Genomic DNA, 8245 nt, shown 5'->3' on the forward strand with positions numbered 1-8245 from the left:
TCCCCTGCGGGTCTTTTGGGGTGTTACATGCTATCAGATAATAGCTTCTCATGCTTTCGCCGAAAAGCATTTTAAAAATCTGACTTGTTGCCTGGATTCACAATGAGTGTAGCTTTAATTCAATACCCTGCATGTGTATTTTAATGAACGTTTGAGTTTTAACTAATACAATTAGCATTTAGCGTAGCACATTTGCATTTCCAGATCTCTAGATGGGACGCCTGCGTGCCAGGTAGGACCAAGAGGTTAAATCATCACCCGTTTGTCAAAGTAGGCTGTGATTCAATGAGAAATGAACAGGCTGGGGCGGCAGCGTAGCCTAGTGGTTAGAGCGTTGGACTAGTAACCGGAAGGTTGCGAGTTCAAACCCCCGAGCTGACAAGGTACAAATCTGTCGTTCTGCCCCTGAACAGGCAGTTAACCCACTGTTCCCAGGCCGTCATTGAAAATAAGAATATGTTCTTAACTGACTTGCCTGGTTAAATAAAGGTAAAATTTAAATTAAATTATATGCAACGCAGGACACGCTAGATAACATAGTAATATCATCAACCATGTGTAGTTATGTTAAGATTGATTGTTTTTTAAGATAAGTTTAATGCTAGCTAGCAACTTCTCTTGGCTTCTTGCTGCCCTCGCGTAACAGGTAGTCAAGCCTGCCACGCAGGCTCCTCGTGGAGTGCAATGTAAGGCAGGTGGTTAGAGCTGTTCTTAACTGACTTGTTAAATAAAAGGCGCAAAATATATATATATAATAATAATAATAATAATAATAATAATAAAATAAAATTTAAAAAAAGGCAAATCGGTGTCCAATAATACCGATTACCGATTGTTATGAAAACTTGAAATCAGCCCTAATTAATCAGCCATTCCGATTAATCGGTCGACCTCTAGTATGAACTGCACCTCTCTCACATGCAGACACCGTTATGTATGCATGCATGCGCACACGCTCTCATGCATCACGACAAAAATATGGCACATGTTAGGCTCGTTAAATACAATATTGTTGCTTAATTCAAACAAAATCAAAACATTACAACTCCACATGCAGATTTTGGTCCTATTGCGTATGATAGTCCAGTTCCGTATGAACGCTAGGGGGCTATGACGTTCTATCAAATGTAGTCACAGGCTAAATCTCAAACCAAACACATGGCCCATAACCCCTTTATCGAGTTGCCACTTGCCCTTGTGTTCAAATAGTGATCAATCTAGTCTGTTAAGTGTTTTAACCTAAATTAGCAGAGACAACACGCACTTGACATCAACTGCCACTTATCAATATTCCAAAATTAAAAATCTATTTGGGGCCATTGTCTCCTGTGACCTAAATTGTGCATGGCTCACTCACAATGATACACAGGCACTGGGGCAGACAGACACATACTCTGATAGACAGTGAGAAAGTTATAAAAACATCTCTATTCCTGTACAAGCAGGCTATATCGGTCACAAGTAAGTTCATCAGCTGATTTAAATTGTAGCCTGCTTGCGTCTAGCTAGCGTCACTGACAAACACAGGGATGGAGTTTTAGCTAGCTGGGCACTGCACTGATAAACATTAGGGCTTGCACAATTACCGTATAATCGAAGGTTATGGATGAAGACAGTCATGAAAATAAAACTGTCATAACCGTTTATGACCACCTATTATGCCCTCACTGACTTGAATGGGGATGTACGTTCTAGTCATTCAATTTCTATGGCAGCATATGCAGTCAGGAGCGGAGGAAAGAAAAATGTATATAGAAATAAAATCGATACAGTATATAGATATCTATACAGTATGGAAATAAATATATAAAGATATATAGCTGCGTAAAGTAGGGTCAGCTAAAAGCACAGAGCAGGCCGTTTCGCTGCTGTCACATACCTTTCATTGCCATTTTTCAACATAACAACGATGACATGCCGAGCACCTTATATTCATGGCATATAATTTGAACGATGCAAATCTCATACTAACGTTACAGCATTGTTGCATTGGGTATGTTACATTTTTATTTTTCCCCTTTATGATGATCGGGACCTGTTCGTGGTAGTTTCGTGATAACTGCAATGTGCCTTCAATTTAACCTTTATTTAACTAGGCAAGTCAGTTAAGAACAAATTCTTATTTTCAATGACAGCCTAGGAACAGTACCTTGCCAGCTCGAGGATTCGATCTTGCAACCTTTCAGTTACTGGTCCAACGCTCTAACCACTAGGCTACCTGCTGCCCCAAATTTATACATTTCACAACAATGGATTTATTGTGTGCTTTTGTTTGGACATCTTGTGACTGAAATATCAGCTCTAATAGTGATGACTGATGATCCATTTTCTCTCCCCCTCGATACCGGTTCATGTCTTCTCCCAGTGAGTGGTTTGCTGCCTCAAACCTCTCCTTTGCAGCACAAACCAGTCCCCCCCCCCCCAACCTTTTTCTGCGATAAAAGTACATGTTGACTGAATAAAATAATGTCACGACAGGCCTGACTGAAACAGCTAATGTCTGTAAACTTACCAAATGTTAACAAAATAAAATATGCTAGACAAGGTGGGATATTTTTCTGCCTGTAAAATAGAAATGCTAGAATTGGCGGTGGGAAATTATTTTGAGAGAAATATTTATATAATAACCATCATACCAGAGTAACTTGGAGTCACGCGATGATATGTTGTGGGGTGCTCCCCCTACGATTTGGGAAAGCATGCAGTTTATTAGGCTAAAAATTACAGATTAAATAAGTGATATACTTCACAGGGTGGTGAAAGTGCACAGCGATGATGCTCCTTTCTAATAAATATCGAGGGTCTTATTCTGGTGACATGATGATCGATTCTTGACTGCAGTTTGACAAAAAAAATGATCTTGCTTACTTTGTCCATAACAATGTCATCATGTAGGCTATACCTGCACTGTATCTGTGAGCTGTTGGCAAGAGCACACGTGCCAAGACCAGAGTGGGAACAGTCGCTATATAACGCAACCTTTTTTTGGGATAAACCAGTAACTTGTATTTTTTTAATTCCATACATGGGAATTTAACCACAAAAAAAAAAGTTATTTTCATGTGCACTACATAATCACGCACAGCTTTTCATCTGCAAACAGTACAATTGATGGAAACATCTTGTGGGACAATGTGCATATTGTTTTCATACAGATTTTTTCAAATTTGTCCTCAATTGGATGGAAGTCGAGCTACTGACAGCAATGGTAGGTCTGATCCAGTCTGGACCCACAGCCATGCAACCAACACACACACGTCCAATGTAAACCTGGACCCAGAGCCCTGCAACCAGTCACCTATTCCCTCCCAGCCTCCAGGTCTGATCAATTATTTATATTTAGCAAGCAGTGGAAGGATTATATACATCTAACAAGGCGTGGAGGGAAAGACAGCGAGAAGGAGAGATACACAGATAAATCGAGGGGGTAGATAGGAGAGGGAGGGAGAGGATGAATAGAGAGAGGGGGGAGAGGAGGAGAAAGAGAGAAGCAGCAGTTGCACCAGATCTATAAATATCTCTTCAAGTCTCTAGAAAAAGCCACCATCTCCGCTGCCGCTGCAAACACAGAAGCAGATCTCAGGTAGACAAACTGATGAGTAGGGATAGGGTTCTATGGCGGTGAATCTACCCCAGGTTTTTATCTGGATCAAAAAGGTATAGAAACAGTTGCATTTTTAAGCCAACTTCCTGCAATTCTACAAATTTATCCATGGAGCAGAGATGTTTGTATTTCTGTTTTTAAAGCTGATTTCCTGCAATTACTCCCATTTTGCAATGCAGCAGAGTGAAAATGCAGTTTTAAAGCCATGGCTTATGCTGTTCTTTGCTCAAACATACAATTAACACTGATATGGGTATTTTCAGATCTTCCTGTCTAGCTTTAATTTAGGTGATTTTTAGTTCTCAGATAGATAGGATACAAAACATTAGGACACATGCTCTTTCCATGACAGACTGACCAGGTGAATGCTATGAACCCTTATTGATGTCACTTGTTAAATCCACTTCAAATCAGTGTAGATGAAGGGGAGGAGACAGGTTAAAGAAGAGTTGTTAAGCCTTGACATGGATTGTGTATGTATGCCGTTCAGAGGGAGAATAGGCAAGACACAATATGTAAGTGTTTTTGAATAGGGTAGAACAGAATGAGATGACTCATCACTTTGAATCACAATTACTCAGGGCTATCAAATCACCATCTCAAAGAATTATGTTTATGATATAAAACTTCCATCTATAGGCCTATCAATTGTATGTCTAATCTAGTCAAACCAGTTAATCTATAAATTAAAATAAATGTTTTAAATGTGGCTAGATAACACATGGTACAAACTAAGGATAGAAAATCAAATGTCTCTTGAGCCTTTTCATGTTCCAACAAAAAAATGTAAACTAAACAGGTTCAAATAAGGGAAACTGCATATTTACGTGTGTTTATGTACCAAATGATAGTTAGGGTACAGCCACCAGTGCAATAGCAAATTGAGGTGGATGACAGAGACAGGCAGCCACAGCAGGCAACTCCCACCACACTGGCGCTTCATTAGAAGCAGACTGTTGAATCAATGGTTCACCTACTGAAGACAAGCCTGTCCCTAAAACCACACAAGCTACTCTCTAAAAACCACATACCCCACCCATAACATTCTGACACCAATTTACTATATGCTGCTGCTGCACAGGGAGTGAGCAGCGTACATTCATTTGCACTACATGCTTTTCCTATCCAATCTCTTATGTGCTCATTAGGCAAGATGAGTTGGGGGGGGGCTGAAGTTTGCTACATTAACTAATCTAATAGACCATGCTATTCTGTGATATTCAAACCAGATTGTGGAGTACCGTTAGTTTAGGCTGTATAGTATATGATGGGTATTTGATCCCCTTTTACAACTAAGAGTATTTGAATAGTGCTTCCCAAAGCATGTAGGCTCAGGCTGAGGCTATATTTCCAGTAAAGCTTTCAATCCCCCCCCACAACACAGTTCCTAGTAAACTGTATGATATGTAGGGTATCCAACAATGCATCCAGAAATGAACTATTCTCCCAAAAATACAGGTAGAGGGCAATGACTAACACACACACACAGTGCTTGGCATATGTTGAGACCATAACAAAATATAGCAACACTTCCATACAGCCGTTACAAAGTAGTTTGTGTAAAGCATAGCACAGCGACTTGGAAGACAACACATGTCTTCTAAATTTCCATGTCTTGTTGCAGAGGGTTAATTTGAATTGAAAGAAAATGCTCCGTTATTAAATGAAATAAATGTTTTGCTCCATGAAGTAATCCAATGTTTTCGCCACCATCTTGTCCATTTAAAATCTTCTCTCATTGATTGAGGTGGGTGTCCACCCCAAGTGCCGCATGCCAATACACGGAGTTCAATCATGTTTACATTAAAGACACTGGAGCCGACAGGAGATATGGGTCAGAAAACTTTCCTCGATGCAGGAATGGGATATGCCACTGTACTCCAAGTTAACTTCATTCACATCGAGAAGATTTAAATACTGCTAGTTTTCCAGGAAAACTGCCTTTTTCGTCATAATGCTAACTAGCAGGAGCCACCGCAGCCATTTTGGAATGGCAGTGTCAGCCAATCAGCTCATTTGTTGTTCAACCCAACATGTAATTACATAATGGCTACTGCTAGTTAACATGAGGACAAAAAGGGCAGTTTTCAGGGAAAACTAGCAGTATTTAAAGAGCAGTGTTGATAAAAGGTACGATTTGGAGTACAGCGGCATATCCCATCCCTACATTGGGGTACGTTTTCCAACCCATATCTCACACCAGCTCCATTGTGTCTTAATGTAGCCATGATTGAGTTCAGACTTCAGTGCAGCTCAGTGTAAAATAGCTTCACGATAGGGTCGGTATATTCTGGCAAGTACATTAGGTAGACTAGCTAGTTAGTTTGCTAATTTACAGTGGTTGGTAGAATATTTGAAAAACTCTCGCTTACCGTTTAGATGAGTCTTCTCTCAACGAAAGCTTCTTCGATGGGTTTTTTTTCGAGTTGAAGGCTGCTAACGCGTTAGCTACTGCTGGTACACAGACAGGCTAACATTAGTGTAGGGTAAGCTAGCAGCTGCTAGTGCAGTGCTGAGTTCCCAAATGTTTAACGTTAGCTAGCTAAACGGACAGTTCACACTGACAATACGCAGCAACCAAGTTAGCCTTTTCTTATTATCTAACGGTAACAGTAACGTTAACTTAGCTGTCAAACAAGGTGTCAGCTCACCTGCTCCTTTTAGCTAGCTAATTCTCTTCAACGTTAGCTAACGTAACATTCGATTTTAAAATATCGATGACAAGATATGGGTTACGAGACAATTGAAGAAATGCCGATATGTATGCGGTTAGTTAGCGATACCGCTTGTCAACCACCCTCCGAATGGTTTACCCAATGCTAACTAATAATGGTAAGAATAAATCGCTAGCTAATTAGTAACGTTGGCTCCATGGCTAATCAAACGCTGAGTTGGCTCACGGTAAAAGCCACTGCAAAGCCACTGTCAAACTGTCAAAGCCACTGTCAAACGCTATCGACTCAAAACCGCACACACGTGAGGGGTATCTACATCGAACGTGGAAGATAAAATCAGAGAGAACGCATCCAATAACTTCTAAAATGAAAATAACGAAAACCTTACACTTTGGATAAAGAAAAACGAGATTCCCTTCAGCTCCGGCTTCCAATACTGTGTGAGTGCGGCCCGCAATACGGGGTGTTCCTGCATGTGGGCATTCCTGCATCAGCAGGAACGCCCCCCCTCTCGATCATCCAATTGGTTCCTGCTTGACCGCCTTTACCCTCAGAAATACAGTGTAGACGTTGTTAATGTTGTAAATGAATATTGCAGCTGGAAATGGCAGATTTTTTAAATGGAATATCTACATAGTAGGCTATTATCAGAAACCATCACTCTTGTGTTCCAACTTAGCTAATCCAAGTTCATCATTTTAAAAGGCTAAATAATCATTAGAAAACCCTTTTGCAATTATGTTAGCACAATTGAAAACAAAACTGAAGGAGCAATAAAACTGGCCTTCTTTAGACTAGTTGAGCATCTGGAGCATCAGCATTTGTGGGTTTGATTACAGGCTCAAAATGGCCAGAAACAAAGACCTTTCTTCTGAAATGCATCAGTCTATTCTTGTTCTGAGAAATGAAGGCTATTCCATTTGAGAAATTGACAAGAAACTGAAGATCTCATTCAACGCTGTGTACTACTCCCTTCACAGAACAGAGCAAACTGGCTCTAACCAGAATAGAAAGAGGAGTGGGAGGCCCCGGTGCACAACTGAGTAAGAGGACAAGTCTAGTTTGAGAAACAGATGCCTCACAAGTCCTCAACTGGCAGCTTCATTAAATAGTACCAGCAAAACACCAGTCTCAACGTCAACAGTGAAGAGGCGACTCCGGGATGCTGGCCTTCTAGGCAGAGTTCCTCTGTCCTGTGTCTGTGTTCTTTTGCCCTTCTTAGTCTTTTCTTTATATTGGCCAGTATGAGATATTCCTTTTTCTTTGCAACTCTGCCTAGAAGGCCAGCATCCTGAAGTCTCCTCATGTTTTCTATCTCTCCCGGTTTTTGACCATTCTGCCTGCCTTGTCACACCACTCTGGACTACTGACCTCTGCCTGCCATGACCCTGAGCCCTCCTGCCGTTCTGTACCTTTCGGACTCTGCTCTGGATTACTGACCTCTGCTTGCCCTTGACCTGTCTTTTGCCTGCCCCCTGTTTCTGTAATAAACTTTGGTCTTCTCCTGAGCCTTGGCACTTTCTCTACTACTCTCATCACTGTCTCAGCACACAACATCTTCTACACTACTCTGATCCTGGCAATATCAACCAGCCTTTCTCTCACCGGACACCGCTTATCTCCAGAACCAGGGTTACTCCTACAGTTTACACACACTTTTTCCACCGATACTATACATTCCTTTGTCTCATGTCATCTTGCACACTTCTCACATCTAGGAATCTCCCTCCTACACACTGCTGCCACATGACCATAAGCTTGACACCAAAATCAAATCAAATGTTATTTGTCACATGCGTTGAATACAACAGGTGTTGACCTTACCATGAAATGCTTACTTACAAGCCCAACAATTCAGTTTTAAGAAAAATAAGAATTAACAAAATTTTTACTAAATAAACTAAAGTAAAACATTTTCAAATAAAAGAGCAACAATAAAATAACAATAAAGAGGCAATATACAGGT

At 40.7% G+C, this 8245-nt stretch overlaps 1 protein-coding gene across 1 annotated transcript in view; it reads right to left on the reverse strand.

The window, feature by feature from the left end:
* LOC124031642 (R3H domain-containing protein 2-like) overlaps positions 1 to 6720 on the reverse strand; it is a 124892-nt gene extending 118172 nt beyond the window's left edge. Inside the window, 1 exon segment of the mRNA XM_046343136.1 lies at positions 5977 to 6720. The gene's annotated coding sequence lies outside the window, so the exon portion shown is untranslated.
* Between the last annotated feature and the right edge of the window lie 1525 nt (positions 6721 to 8245).

Source organism: Oncorhynchus gorbuscha, linkage group LG03, assembly GCF_021184085.1.
Source record: "Oncorhynchus gorbuscha isolate QuinsamMale2020 ecotype Even-year linkage group LG03, OgorEven_v1.0, whole genome shotgun sequence".
NCBI lineage: Eukaryota > Metazoa > Chordata > Actinopteri > Salmoniformes > Salmonidae > Oncorhynchus > Oncorhynchus gorbuscha.